The sequence below is a fragment of the Oncorhynchus keta genome, chromosome 1 (genome assembly GCF_023373465.1).
Source record: "Oncorhynchus keta strain PuntledgeMale-10-30-2019 chromosome 1, Oket_V2, whole genome shotgun sequence".
NCBI lineage: Eukaryota > Metazoa > Chordata > Actinopteri > Salmoniformes > Salmonidae > Oncorhynchus > Oncorhynchus keta.
In genome coordinates, this window is record NC_068421.1 from 42349509 (window position 1) to 42366215 (window position 16707).

Here is a 16707-nt window from a genome sequence, read left to right on the forward strand (position 1 = left end):
GAATATGTGAACACCTCTGTATTCCTGTTACCCACGTGAATCTCCATCCAACATTGTTGATGGACCATCGTCTGGGAGTCTTGCTCCCAGGCAGACTAAATAACTTTTTTGCCCGCTTTGAGGACAATACAGTGCCACTGACACGGCCTGCAATGAAAACATGCGGTCTCTCCTTCACTGCAGCCGAGGTGAGTAAGACATTTAAACGTGTTAACCCTCGCAAGGCTGCAGGCCCAGATGGCATCCCCAGCCGCGCCCTCAGAGCATGCGCAGACCAGCTGGCCGGTGTGTTTACGGACATATTCAATCAATCCCTATACCAGTCTGCTGTTCCCACATGCTTCAAGAGGGCCACCATTGTTCCTGTTCCCAAGAAAGCTAAGGTAACTGAGCTAAACGACTACCGCCCCGTAGCACTCACTTCCGTCATCATGAAGTGCATTGAGAGACTAGTCAAGGACCATATCACCTCCACCCTACCTGACACCCTAGACCCACTCCAATTTGCTTACCGCCCAAATAGGTCCACAGACGATGCAATCTCAACCACACTGTACACTGCCCTAACCCACCTGGACAAGAGGAATACCTATGTGAGAATGCTGTTCATCGACTACAGCTCGGCATTCAACACCATAGTACCCTCCAAGCTCGTCATCAAGCTCGAGACCCTGGGTCTCGACCCCGCCCTGTGCAACTGGGTACTGGACTTCCTGACAGGCCGCCCCCAGGTGGTGAGGGTAGGCAACAACATCTCCTCCCCGCTGATCCTCAATACGGGGACCCCACAAGGGTGCGTTCTGAGCCCTCTCCTGTACTCCCTTTTCACCCACGACTGCGTGGCCACGCACGCCTCCAACTCAATCATCAAGTTTGCGGACGACACAACAGTGGTAGGCTTGATTACCAACAACGACGAAACGGCCTACAGGGAGGAGGTGAGGGCCCTCGGAGTGTGGTGTCAGGAAAATAACCTCACACTCAACGTCAACAGAACTAAGGAGATGATTGTGGACTTCAGGAAACAGCAGAGGGAACACCCCCCTATCCACATCGATGCAACAATAGTGGAGAGGGTAGCAAGTTTTAAGTTCCTCGGCATACACATCACAGACAAACTGAATTGATCCACTCACACTGACAGCGTCGTGAAGAAGGCACAACAGCGCCTCTTCAACCTCAGGAGGCTGAAGAAATTCGGCTTGTCACCAAAAGCACTCACAAACTTCTACAGATGCACAATCGAGAGCATCCTGGCGGGCTGTATCACCGCCTGGTACGGCAACTGCTCCGCCCTCAACCGTAAGGCTCTCCAGAGGGTAGTGAGGTCTGCACAACGCATCACCGGGGGCAAACTACCTACCCTCCAGGACACCTACACCACCCGATGTTACAGGAAGGCCATAAAGATCATCAAGGACATCAACCACCCGAGCCACTGCCTGTTCACCCCGCTATCATCCAGAAGGCGAGGTCAGTACAGGTGCATCAAAGCTGGGACCGAGAGACTGAAAAACAGCTTCTATCTCAAGGCCATCAGACTGTTAAACAGCCACCACTAAAATTGAGTGGCTGCTGCCAACACACTGACATTGACACTGACCCAACTCCAGCCACTTTAATAATGGGAATTGATGGGAAATGTAAATATATCACTAGCCACTTTAAACAATGCTACTTTATATAATGTTACTTACCCTACATTATTCATCTCATATGCATACGTATATACTGTACTCTATCATCGACTGCATCCTTATGTAATACATGTATCACTAGCCACTTTAACTATGCCACTTTGTTTACTTTGTCTGCATACTCATCTCATATGTATATACTGTTCTCGATACCATCTACTGTATGCTGCCCTGTACCATCACTCATTCATATATCCTTATGTACATATTCTTTATCCCCTTACACTGTGTATAAGACAGTAGTTTTGGAATTGTTAGTTAGATTACTTGTTGGTTATCACTGCATTGTCGGAACTAGAAGCACAAGCATTTTGCTACACTCGCATTAACATCTGCTAACCATGTGTATGTGACAAATACAATTTGATTTGATCGTCCTCTTTAAGTTCAGACGAACATCAAGTTGGAGCTGGGATTTTCAATCGGTTTAGAAGCGCTAGACCTCATCCAGAAAACTGTTCAATTGAGAAGTGATGCAGCGTTTTTCTGCTTCCTTCATTGTTTACACAGCCCACAAAAGCAATTTCAATGACCAGCCAGCCTTATGCTCGAGAGTGATCGCTCTTTGCTCAGGTAGGTGTTGGTGGTGGTAAACATTTGATGGGTAAACTGTTGCAACTCACTTGTTCCCTCTGCCATTGTTCCATTGTCTGTGCATGGTCTCTCTGGGATAAGGACTGGTATGGTCTTCCACTCATCACTATTGACACAGACGTTTGGATAATTGTGTCTTACAATCACAATGTAAAAAAAATATATTGAACCAGACTTTTCAAATTCGGCTTGTTAGAGTGATTCAAGACCCAATTAACGTGTTAAGATGAATGCTTGGCATTCGCTTCAGGAGAAAAATAAGTCTTATGATGAAGGGAAATATGACGACTGTCACGCTCTGACCTCAGAGCTTTTTATGTCTCTATTTTGGTTTGGTCAGGGTGTGATTTGGGTGGGCATTCTATGTTCTTTATTTCTAGGTTTTGTGTTTCTATGTTTTGGCCGGGTATGGTTCTCAATCAGGGACAGCTGTCTATCGTTGTCTCTGATTGGGAACCATACTTAGGCAGCCTGTTTTGCCACCTTAGGTTGTGGGGTGTTGTTTTTTGTTAGCTCTGTGTAGCCTTCGGTACGTGACAGTCGTGGTTGTTTTTGTTAGTGGTCAGTTGTAATAAAAGTATAAAACACTTACCACACTGTCCACTTCTTCCGACGAGCGTGACAACGACAGAATCACTGTGTACTACTATGTTAGAATGTACCGTATGCATCCTTTTGCCCACTTTTCTGTAGTAACTCACGTAGCTGTGTGATCCGAGTCAAGGCACCCAGACAAATGTTGAACATTTGAAATACTAATTCACCTCACTGACTACCCAATATAGCCCAGAATTGATCTTTCAAAGAATCTTCGAGACATTTTAAACTGTTTGAACATGTTCTTTTATTGCATGTTTGAAGAAATTAATGGCTAAGCAATTAGAGGAAGAGAAAATGAAGAACATAACAGAAACTCACCCAGTTAGGCCTAATGGCACCACTAGGGATTCCCTATGCCCATCTGAACAGTAGAAATCACGAGAAGCATAATATCTCTCATAATGGGGTTGAATATTCCACTATTTCTTACTTGAATTAACAAAGGATACAGCAGGGGTCTGCTGCAACTTTTGTCCCTTCTGAGCGAGTGACAGAGGACATACATGTATGTGCCTGTATCATTATAGTGTTTATGCGGACTGTATATTTATTCTCCTCTTGTCAAACGTGAATAATTTGAGATATAAACAGTAAGTCTGAATAACCATAACATCAGATCTTTCTCGTTCTCTCTCTCTCTTTAATTAGGCTGGTCTGCACCACAACCTTCAACAAGTCTCAGAAGAAATGGTATGTTACCAAAACCCAAACTTTAGCATTTTGCCAATATCAGACCACGTTTTATATGGCTTGTAAGGGATTAAAAACCAGTTGAATAATAACTCAGTGCAGAGAATCCTAGCATGCAGAAAGGAAGACAAAATGCCACCGATCCACCACCCCACCTGCAAAAAAATATGCAGCAAATGTTAGTCTTTCATCTATTCTAGCAGAAAGCTGGGACAACATACCAATAGATACCCTCGTGTACTCAATAGATGTGTCGTTTCTAAATTAAACCTGCCCAGGAATTTGAATATCAATCTCCCTGGTATTATGTATGAATTATGTACACCTTCCAACACACACACAAAGACATAGATCTAAACAAACTGTACGTACACATACGGTTTTTTGAAAATAAACTACACACAGCAGTTTTTATTAAAACAGACAGAAGAAAACAACAAATCCTATTGGTTCACAGCCACGGTGCAAAGGGTGTGAACAAAAGGATATTTTTTTTTATAGTTCCATGAGTTGATATCATGAGGGCATTACTTGCTTGCCAGTTAGATCCTGGTGCACTAATAGGTCTTTCATGGAATTCTATAGAAACCAACTGACTGTTACACAAACTAAGAGAAAGTACCTAAATCATTGGTGCGAGCAGTCATTTCTTTGCAAGACTACCATGACTATTTTCCAATTTTGAGATCTAAAAAGGGTCATGAGAGAACTTGGTTGAGAATAATTAAGTTAAGTTAGTTATTACTAACTTGCTGAGTGGTGGGAATCTAACCTCTCTATTGAATCCTCACTGTTAAGGTTTTCTTTAGTCGAAAGAGAGGCAGACCAAAATGCAGCCTGGTTATCTTGATACATCTTTAATGAAGATAATACCGAACAATACAAAAACGTACCGTGAAAAACCGAAACAGCCCTATCTTGTGCAAACAAACACAGTGACAGGAACAATCACCCAGGAAACACTCAAAGAATATGGCTGCCTAAATATGGTTCCCAATCAGAGACAACGATAAACACCTGCCTCTGATTGAGAACCACTCTAGGCAACCATAGACTTACCTAGACAACTCTACTATACCACAATCCCATTACCTACAAAAACCCCAAGACAAAACACACCACATAAATAACCCATGTCACACCCTGGCCTGACCAAAATAATAAAGAAAACACAAAATACTAAGACCAGGGCGTGACACTCACTTCACCTCCGTCAAAACAAGACGACTGTTTGGGAAACAGATTAGGGCACTCTGCTGAACAACAAACCTCAAAACTCAGCGAGAAATTAAACAATGATCTAAAAACGTTAAAAATCCACACGCTGGGGAGGCTGCACCTTTCTGTAGCGCTTACCACCCCCCTGGATCTCATTCAGGGGTAGTGCCGTAGTGCCGTTCACTGCAATGTCAATCAAAAGAAAATAACAAGCTGCCTTGCCTACCCATCTGAGCAAGTGCAAATGACCTCGATCCCATGCATACTGACAAAATAAGTTCAAAATATGTTTGAAGTTGAACGCTGGTGTCCCTGTCCCTTATGGTTGTGTGATTGGCAGCGAGTTGGCGGCCAGACCAGAGAATTTGCTGTAATGCTCTCTTTATAATGTAGGCTTTTCGAGGGGTTTGGGTTTGGAAACAGGTGTTCTACACCAAGCACATACTATTAGGGTGTCATTTATCACTTGCACAGGTGGAGTAGAATAAGAGGGTCAAACTTGGTGATGGCTGAATAGGGGACATGGGCGTTGGTGACAGGTGAACAGAGCTGGTGTGTTTTGTCGCTGGTGGCAGTGCTGTCAGGCTTTGTGACAAGCTGTCCGTGACATTGAGAGAGACAAAGCCTTCAGATCCTCCCTGCAGAGCACACTTCTCTCAGCACAACATGTTTACGGGGAAAAACTAAAAATGAGCACAAACACTTTGGAAAGTTTTAATCAAATAAACACCAAACTGAACTTGCATTTTATAAAGAAATGGCACTTTTAGAAGATTCTGCTGGGGAGTAAATGCCTTGCTTCGCATCACCAGTATAATAATAATCATCATCACTGTTGTGCAATGTTGATGTTGTTTGTCTCTCTTGAGCCACCGTAGCTTCAAAACAGACATAACACCTCATAAAAAATAGTTGCAAATAATCTTTCATTTAAAAAAAATACATTTTGCAAACATTGAAAAAAAACAGTATTTGCTTTGTCATTATGGGGTGATATGTGTGATTGATTTAATATAATGAATTTTAGAATAAGGCTGTAACACAACAAAATGTGGAAAAAGTCAAGGGGTCTGAATACTTTCCGAATGCATTGTATCTATAATCCGTTTTTCCTTGTATGTCCGTCTGGATTGTATAATGTGTGGATATCTGTATAGAAATCACCTGGACCAAACTTTCTCCCAACCGGCTGCAAGCTTCAGCTATGGTACCGCATAACCTACCATCATCTACCACAGCCAAGTAATAGGTGCCAGTTTTGAAAATATGTTAGATTCAGACAGCATCTATACAGATAACCACAAATGATAGAATCCGGACAGATGGACATGGAGATACGGATTATAGATACAGAGCATTCGGAAAGTATTCAGATCCCATGACTTTTTCCACATTTTATTATGCAGCATTGAAGATCCCCCAAAAACACAGTGGCCTCCATTATTATTACATGGAAGAAGTTTGGAACCACCAAAACTCTTCTTAGAGCTGACCGCTTGGCCAAACTGTGCAATCGGGGGAGAAGGGCATTGGTCAGGGAGGTGACAAAGAAACTGATGGTCACTCTGACAGAGCTCCAGAGTTCCTCTGTGGAGATGGGGGAACCTTCCAGAAGTACAACCATCTCTGCAGCACTCCACCAATGGTAGAGTGGCCAGACCAAAGCCACTCCTCAAAAGGTCACATGACAGCCCACTTGGAGTTTGCCAAAAGCCACCTAAAGTACTCGCAGACCATAAGAAACTAGATTATCTGATCTGATGAAACCAAGATTAAACTCTTTGGCCTGAATGCCAAGCGTCATGTCTGGAAAAAACCTGGCACAATCCCTATTGTGAAGCAGGGTGGTGGCAGTATCATGCTGTGGGGATGTTTTTCAGTGGCAGGGGCTGGGGGACTAGTCAGGATAGACGGAAAGCTGAACGGAGCAAAGTACATAAAGATCCTTCATGAAAACCTGCAACAGAGCGCTTAGATTGAGGAGAAGGTTCACCTTCCAACAGGACAACGACCCTAAGCACACAGCCAATACAACGCAGGAGTGGCTTGGGACAAGTCTGAATATCCTTGAGTGGCCCAGCCAGAGCCCGGACTTGAACCTGATCGAACATCTCTGGAGTTACCTGAAAATAGCTGTGCAGAGACTCTTCCCATCCAATCTGACAGAGCTTCAGAGGATCTGCAGAGAAGAATGGGAGAAACTGCCCAAATACAGGTGTACGAAGCTTGTAGCGTCTTACCCAAGAAGACTCGAAGGCTGTAATCGCTGCCAAAGGTGCTTCAACAAAGTACTGAGTAAAGAGTCTGAATTTAATTCTACTACACCGGCTCTGATGTTAGTCAGATGTGGTAGGTCTTGCAAACTCTTATGGACTACAAAGAGAAACCCAGTTGAGAGCGGCCCAGTGACGCGAGCCTACCAGATGAGCTAAATACCTTTTATGCTCGGGGTCTCACAGACCATGCCTGGTCTCCGTCAACCCCACCTCCTGGAGCCAGCAGCTGGTATGTGTCGATTATGCCCGCAACACCCTTCCCTGCTCTGCCACGGGCCTATCTCTGTTTGAGTGTTCCCTGGGGTATCAGCCCCTAATCTTCCCCGATCAGGAGGAAGAGGTCGGTGTACCTTCTGCCCAGATGTTTGTCCGCCGCTGTCATTGTACCTGGAGGAGAACCTGGTCGGCCCTCTTCAAGACCACCTCCTGGTATTGACGACAAGCGTATTGCCATCGGACCCCGGCTCCCCGGTCTCGTCTTGGGCAGAAGGTATGGCTATCCACCCGGGATCTGCCCCTCCGGGTGCAATCCTGTAAACTCTACCCCCGTTTTACAGGCCCATTTCCCATCTCCAAGATTATTCGCCCCTCTGCTGTTCGTCTTCTGTTGCCCCGTACCCTTCGTGTACATCCCACATTTCATGTGTCCAGAGATATCCTAGACGATTTACTTATGTAAATGTGATATTTCAGTTTTTGCTTTGTCCTTAAGATGTATTGTGTGTTGATTGATAAGGGGGAAAAACTAAATGATCTATTTTAGAATAAGGCTGTAACATAGCAAAATGTAGAAAAAGTCACGGGGTCTGAATACTTTCTGAATCCACTGTATGCCTTCATTAACAGGATTTTTGAAAAACAAGAACCCGATTTCAAATTGTTAGCCAAGTATTGTTTGGCTTCCGCTATGAGCAGATGTGTGGAGTCTTATGTAGGGCTACCTCATCCTCTGACCTCTGACGTGTATGGAGTTTTTAGATTGTAGCCAGCACTTCTCTGCCATTTTACTTACCTGAGGATTGAAACAGGACAATGCTTGCTAATGTCCCATCAGTCTGTTTCTGTCTTAGTTTACCTGCACCTTATTCAAGGTCAATAACAGAGTCGTTGCTCACTGTCTGAGCTCACAAGTGATAGATTCTCTGTGCTGTCCCATGTGTTGCTTTTATGAATTTCAAGTTTATATTATCCAGTGTTAATCCAGATAATTTAACGTGTTAGACTTAGTGCTCATTTAATCGGTGTAGTATAACGTTAGAGGAATACAATAACTTTCCATTCCAAGGGCAGAATGAAAATAGTACCGTAAAATATTTGATTTGGTTTTTCTTCTCCTTTTGAGTTCTCGCCAGTGTATTATTAAATCAGTCAGATATTTGATTTTCCAATTGTATTAAAGCGCATTCTGTTCTCACCAAATAGCATTTACTCAAGGGAGCTCTCATAAAGCAAGCAAAAGTCAATATGGCTCCACATCACTTGAAAACATTTACTGCCCCTGCCCCTATTTTAATGTGTCATGTGTATTGGATTAATTGCAGGGCCAGCTGCGCAAATGTTTTCCTCATGGATAAATAAGAAAACATTGATCACAAACTCAGAGATGTAATACCTTCCATAAATGTTTTGTGGTAGTGAGAAATGACTAAATCCTTGCACGGACTGTTTGAGAGAGTGAACAATTGGGAGCTTGGGACTATAAGGTTCTATCTGCAAAAAGAGGAATCTGACATAATGGCTTTATTGGTTTGAATGGTGTCAGCAACTTTTAGCTGGTATTTGTTTTTACTTAATGACACTGCCCATCCCGTTAGCGGGATCATTTTCGTCAGCAACCGCTGAATAGCATAGCGCCACAGTCAAATAATATTACAAAAAAAATATTCATATTCATGAAATCACAAGTGCAATATTGCAAAACACAGTTTAGCCTTTTGTTAATCCACCTTTGTTAATCCAAGCAATCCATATGTTTGTGTAAATTTATCGATAGCACATCAAAACATTATGTACAAGCAATCAAATGAATTGTTTACCTTTGATGATCTTCGGATGCCTTCACACATATATATATAGTGTCAATGTGGTCCTAAATCCAGCCGGCTGTAACCGCCAAACAGCGGACCCGACCGATCTTATGCTTGGTCCTAATACACACCATTGTCGACTTTAGTATCACAGTGCATTGATAAATCTGGGGGGAACAAAAATCAAATTTTACAAATCCAACCCCCCCTTCCTCAGTGAAAGTTGCGCCCCTGACTATAGGCTTGGGTTACTATACAAACCTTAGTAACCCAACTGCTGCTTCCTATCCTAGACTATGGTGACATCATCAATCAAAGCACAACCAAGACCTTACTTTGCGAATCAGATGTCATTTTTAACAATCTTTTCAGATGAATTCTTGAATGACATTATAAGACATATCATTGCACAATGTATGCACCTCCAAACAGAAGACAACTGCTGTGGTACCAATTCATTTTAAATGTATCAACTACATTTTCCTGTAATATATTAGGGAACACCTAAGTTTACAAGACTCACACTACTCCTTTCGACAACAGCAGAATGGACAAATTCCAAGGGTACATCATGGAGGTTGGATGAGGTTGGAGTAAGATCTTACAAATACAAAAGCCCCAACTGACTGGAATAATTGACCTATAAGAATCAGTGCAACAACAACAAAAAAATCACACAGTGAATTTAAGTCACACAGTTCAAATGTTAAAAACAAATTGTTTGTGTTTGCAATTGACAGAAACATCATGTAGCTGCAGTTTTTAACAGTTAGTAGTTGTACAACAACTTTGTAATGCTGTTAATGTACAGTTGAGGTCAGAAGTTTACATACACTTAGGTTGGAGTCATTGTTCTCAACTAACATCAAGGCGGTGGCCCGTTCCTGTAGGTTCATGCTCTACAACATCCGCAGAGTACGACCCTGCCTCACACAGGAAGCGGCGCAGGTCCTAATCCAGGCACTTGTCATCTCCCGTCTGGATTACTGCAACTTGCTGTTGGCTGGGCTCCCTGCCTGTGCCATTAAACCCCTACAACTCATCCAGAACGCCGCAGCCCGTCTGGTGTTCAACCTTCCCAAGTTCTCTCACGTCACCCGCCCCCTCCTCCACTCTCTCCACTGGCTTCCAGTTGAAGCTCGCATTACAAGACCATGGTGCTTGCCTACGGAGCTGTGAGGGGAACGGCACCTCAGTACCTCCAGGCTCTGATCAGGCCCTACACCCAAACAAGGGCACTGCGTTCATCCACCTCTGGCCTGCTCGCCTCCCTACCACTGAGGAAGTACAGTTCCCGCTCAGCCCAGTCAAAACTGTTCGCTGCTCTTTTGGAACAAACTCAGGACAATCACCACCTCACCAGTCAATCACCACCTTCCGGAGACACCTGAAACCCCACCTCTTTAAGGAATACCTAGGATAGGATAAAGTAATCCTTCTCACCCCCCCCCCCCCTTAAAAGATTTAGATGCACTATTGTAAAGTGGCTGTTCCACTGGATGTCATAAGGTGAATGCACCAATTTGTAAGTCGCTCTGGATAAGAGCGTCTGCTAAATGACTTAAATGTAAATGTAAATTAAAACTTGTTTTTCAACCACTCCACAAACGTCTTGTTAACAAACTATAGTTTTGGCAAGTCGGTTAGTATATCTACCTTGTGCATGACACAAGTCATTTTTCTAACAATTGTTTACAGACAGATTTTTTAAACTTACAATTGACTGTATCAGAATTCCAGTGGATCAGAAGTTTGCAGTTGACTGTACAGCTTGAAAATTCCAGAAAATGATGTCATGGCTTTAGAAGCTTCTGATAGGCTAATTGACTTTGACCAATTTGAGTCCATTGGAAGTGTAGCTGTGGATGTATTTCAAGGCCTAAATTCAAACTCAGTGCCTCTTTGCTTGACATCATGGGAAAATCTAATGAAATCAGCCAAGACCTCAGAAAAATAATTAATAAAGTATGGTTCATCCTTGGGAGCAATTTCCAAACACCTGAAGGTACCAGGTTCATCAGTACAAACAATAGTACGCAAATATAAACACCATGGGATCACGCAGCCGTCATAAATCAAATCTAATCAAATTTATTTATATAGCCCTTCGTACATCAGCAGATATCTCAAAGTGCTGTACAGAAACCCAGCCTAAAACCCCAAACAGCAAGCAATGCAGGTGTAGGTGTTTTTTTTTTTAAACCTGGATAACACTCGCCAGCCCAGCTTCCCTGCCCATCCACCGCTGCCCCCTGGACACTGATCTCTTGGCTACATAGCTGACGAACGCTGGACTGTCCATTAATCACGGTACTCCATTCTGCTTGTTTGTTTTATCTGTCGACCCAGTTGCCTAGTCAACGCCATTTTACCTGCTGTTTGTTGTGCTAGCTGATTAGCCTCGCCTACTGTTTTTAGCTAGCTTTCCCAATTCAACACCTGTGATTACTGTATGCCTCGCTGTATGTCTCTCCCAAATGTCAATATGCCTTGTATACTGTTGTTCAGGTTAGTTATCATTGTTTTAGTTCACAATGGAGCCCCTAGATCCACTCTGCATACCCCTGTTACCTCCTTTGTCCCACCCCCACACATGCGGTGACCTCACCCATTACAACCAGCATGTCCAGAGATACAACCTCTCTCATCATCACCCAGTGCCTGGGCTTACCTCCGCTGTACCCGCACCCCACCATACCCCTGTCTGCGCATTATGCCCTGAATATATTCTACCATGCCCAGAAACCTGCTCCTCTTATCCTCTGCCCCCAAAGGCGACCAGTTTTGATAGCCTTTAGCCGCACCCTCATACTACTCCTTCTCTGTTCCGCGGGTGATGTGGAGGTAAACCCAGGCCCTGCATGTCCCCAGGTACCCTCATTTGTTGACTTCTGTGATCGAAAAGTCTTGGTTTTATGCATGTCAACATCAGAAGCCTCCTCCCTAAGTTTGTTTTACTCACTGCTTTAGCACACTCTGCTAACCCTGATGTCCTTGCCGTGTCTGAATCCTGGCTCAGGAAGGCCACCAAAATTCAGAGATTTCCATACCCAACTATAACATCTTCCGTCAAGATAGAACTGCCAAAGGGGGCGGAGTCGCAGTCTACTGCAGAGATAGCCTGCAAAGTAATGTCATACTTTCCAGGTCCATACCCAAACAGTTTGAACTACTAATTTTGAAAATTACTCTCTCCAGAAACAAGTCTCTCACTGTTGCCGCCTGCTACCGACCCCGTCAGCTCCCAGCTGTGCCCTGGACACCATTTGTGAATTGATCGCCCCCATCTAGCTTCAGAGTTTGTCCTGTTAGGTGACCTAAACTGGGATATGCTTAACACCCCGGCAGTCCTACAATCTAAGCTAGATGCCCTCAATCTCACGCAAATCATCAAGGAACCCACCAGGTACAACCCTAACTCTGTAAACAAGGGCACCCTCATAGACGTCATCCTGACCAACTGGCCCTCCAAATATACCTCCGCTGTCTTCAACCAGGATCTCAGCGATCACTGCCTCATCGCCTGTATCCGCCACGGAGCCGCAGTCAAACGACCACCCCTCATCACTGTCAAACGCTCCCTAAAACACTTCTGTGAGCAGGCCTTTCTAATCGACCTGGCCCGTGTATCCTGGAAGGACATTGACCTCATCCCGTCAGTTGAGGATGCCTGGTCATTCTTTAAAAGTAACTTCCTCACCATTTTGGATAAGCATGCTCCGTTCAAAAATGCAGAACCAAGAACAGATACAGCCCTTGGTTCACTCCAGACCTGACTGCCCTCGACCAGCACAAAAACATCCTGTGGCGGACTGCAATAGCATCGAATAGCCCCCGTGATATGCAACTGTTCAGGGAAGTCAGGAACCAATACACGCAGTCAGTCAGGAAAGCTAAGGCCAGCTTCTTCAGGCAAAAGTTTGCATCCTGTAGCTCCAACTCCAAAAGTTCTGGGACACTGTGAAGTCCATGGAGAACAAGAGCACCTCCTCCCAGCTGCCCACTGCACTGAGGCTAGGAAACACGGTCTCCACCGATAAATCCATGATTATCGAAAACTTCAATAAGCACTTCTCAACGGCTGGCCATGCCTTCCGCCTGGCTACTCCAACCTCGGCCAACAGCTCCGCCCCGTAGTTCCTCACCCAAGCCTCTCCAGGTTCTCCTTTACCCAAATCCAGATAGCAGATGTTCTGAAAGAGCTGCAAAACCTGGACCCGTACAAATCAGCTGGGCTTGACAATCTGGACCCGCTATTTCTGAAACTATCTGCCGCCATTGTCGCAACCCCTATTACCAGCCTGTTCAACCTCTCTTTCATATCGTCTGAGATCCCCAAGGATTGGAAAGCTGCCGCAGTCATCCCCCTCTTCAAAGGAGGAGACACCCTGGACCCAAACTGCTATAGACCTATATCCATCCTGCCCTGCCTATCTAAGGTCTTCGAAAGCCAAGTCAACAAACAGGTCACTGACCATCTCGAATCCCACCGTACCTTCTCCGCTGTGCAATCTGGTTTCCGAGCCGGTCACGGGTGCACCTCAGCCACACTCAAGGTACTAAATGATATCATGATCGATAAAAGACAGTACTGTGCAGCCGTCTTCATCGACCTCGAAGGCTTTCGACTCTGTCAATCACCAAAGCAGACTCAACAGCCTCGGTTTTTCGGATGACTGCCTTGCCTGGTTCACCATTACTTTGCAGACAGAGTTCAGTGTGTCAAATCAGAGGGCATGCTGTCCGGTCCTCTGGCAGTCTCTATGGGGGTGCCACAGGGTTCAATTCTCGGGCCGACTCTTTCTCTGTATATATCAATGATTCCCTGATCCACCTCTACGCAGACGACACCATTCTATATACTCGGCCCGTCATTGGACACTGTGCTATCAAACCTCCAAACGAGCTTCAATGCCATACAGCACTCCTTCCGTGGCCTCCAACTGCTCTTAAACGCGAGTAAAACCAAATGCATGCTTTTCAACCGATCGCTGCCTGCACCCGCATGCCCGACTAGCATCACCACCCTGGATGGTTCCAACCTTGAATATGTGGACATCTATAAGTACCTAGGTGTCTGGCTAGACTGCAAACTCTCCTTCCAGACTCACATCAAACATCTCCAATCAAAAATCAAATCCAGAGTCGGCTTTCTATTCCGCAACAAAGCCTCCTTCACTCACGCTGCCAAGCTTACCCTAGTAAAACTGACTATCCTACCGATCCTCGACTTCGGCGATGTCATCTACAAAATGGCTTCCAACACTCTACTCAGCAAACTGGATGCAGTCTATCACAGTGCCATCCGTTTTGTCACTAAAGCACCTTATACCACCCACCACTGCGACTTGTATGCTCTAGTCGGCTGGCCCTCACTACATATTCGCCGCCAGACCCACTGGCTCCAGGTCATTTACAAGTCCATGCTAGGTAAAGCTCCGCCTTATCTCAGTTCACTGGTCACGATGGCAACACCCATCCGTAGCACGCGCTCCAGCAGGTGTATCTCACTGATCATCCCTAAAGCCAACACCTCATTTGGCCGCCTTCGTTCCAGTACTCTGCTGCCTGTGACTGGAACGAATTGCAAAAATCGCTGAAGTTGGAGACTTTTATCTCCTCACCAACTTCAAACATCAGCTATCCGAGCAGCTAACCGATCGCTGCAGCTGTACATAGTCTATAGGTAAATAGCTCACCCTTTTTCACCTACCTCATTCCCATACTGTTTTTATACTGTTTTTATTTATTTACTTTTCTGCTCTTTTGCACACCAATATCTCTACCTGTACATGCCCATCTGATCATTTATCACTCCAGTGTTAATCTGCAAAATTGTATTATTCGCCTACCTCCTCATGCCTTTTGCACACATTGTATATAGACTGCCCATTTTTTTCTACTGTGTTATTGACTTGCTAATTGTTTACTCCATGTGTAACTCTGTGTTGTCTGTTCACACTGCTATGCTTTATCTTGGCCAGGTCGCAGTTGCAAATGAGAACTTGTTCTCAACTAGCCTACCTGGTTAAATAAAGGTGAAATAAAAAAAATAAAAAAAGTAGAAGCACGGTGGCTAGGAAAAACTCCCTAGAAAGGCCAAAACCTAGGAAGAAACCTAGAGAGGAACCCGGCTATGTGGGGTGGCCAGTCCTCTTCTGGCTGAGCCGGGTGGAGATTATAACAGAACATGGCCAAGGTGTTCAAATGTTCATAAATGACCAGCATGGTCGAATAATAACAAGGCAGAACAGTTGAAACTGGAGCAGCAGCACAGTCAGGTGGACCGGGGACAGCAAGGAGTCATCATGTCAGGTAGTCCTGGGGCACGGTCCTACCGCTCAGGAAGGAGACGTGTTCTGTCTCCTAGAAAATAATGTACTTTGGTTTGAAAAGTGCAAATCAGGGTGTGACTAGGTTGGGCATTCTATGTTCTTTTTTCTATGTTCTTGCATTTCTTTGTTTTTGGCCGGGTATGGTTCTCAATCAGGGACAGCTGTCTGTCGTTGTCTCTGATTGAGAACCATACATAGGGAGCTTTTTCCCACCTGTGTTTTGTGGGTAATTATTTTTCCGTGTGTGATTGTGTGCACCTCGGTTGCGTCATATTCTTTGCTGTTTACCTGTTTGTTTTTTGGTTGTTTCGGTTTCACTTTCATTAAAAGATGTGGAACTACATGCACGCTGCGTCTTGCTCGATTTTTGACAGGGAGTTTGACGATAGCAAGCGCGACAAAATTACCCACCACAAGAAGACCAAGCAGCGTGCGTCAACCTGGAGGAGGAGTTGGACCGTGGAGGAGAGAATGGTAAAGGACAAGACCCAGTCACTGAAGCCCGAGAGGCAGCCCCCCAAAAAATGTTTTGGGGGCACACGGGAGTGTGGTGGAGTCAGGTTGGAGTCCTGAGCCCACTCCCCGTGCTTACTGGGGCGAGCAGGTGACAGGTGCTATGGGGTGATGCGCACTGTGTCTCGGCCGAGTATTCACAGGCCGGTGTGCTCGGTGCCAGCGTCACACATTTGCTAGGTGGAAGCTGGCATCCAGCCAGAACGGGGGGGGCAGCTATGCGGTCGAGACTGCCAATGCACCTCCACAGCCCTGTGTTTCCGGTGCCTCAGCCAAGGAAGAGGCCGCCTGTATGTATCCCCAGCCTTGTGAGTCCTGTGCCTGCTCCCAGAACCAAGTCTCCCTCCTGTCCGGAGCTGCCAGAGCCGCCCGTCTGTCCGGAGCTGCCAGAGCCGCCCGTCAGTCCGGAGCTGACAGAGCCTCCCGTCAGTCCGGAGGCACCAGAGCCTCCCGTCAGTCCGGAGGCGCCAGAGCCTCCCGTCAGTCCGGAGGCGCCAGAGCCGCCCGTCATTCCGGAGGCGCCAGAGCCGCCTGTCAGTCCGGAGGCCCCAGAGCCGCCCGTCAGTCCGGAGGCCCCAGAGCCGCCCGTCAGTCCGGAGGCGCCAGAGCCGCCCGTCAGTCCGGAGGCGCCAGAGCCGCCCGTCAGTCCGGAGGCGCCAGTGCCGCCCGTCAGTCCGGAGGCGCCAGAGCCGCCCGTCAGTCCGGAGGCGCCAGAGCCGCCCGTCAGTCCGGAGGCGCCAGAGCCGCCCGTCAGTCC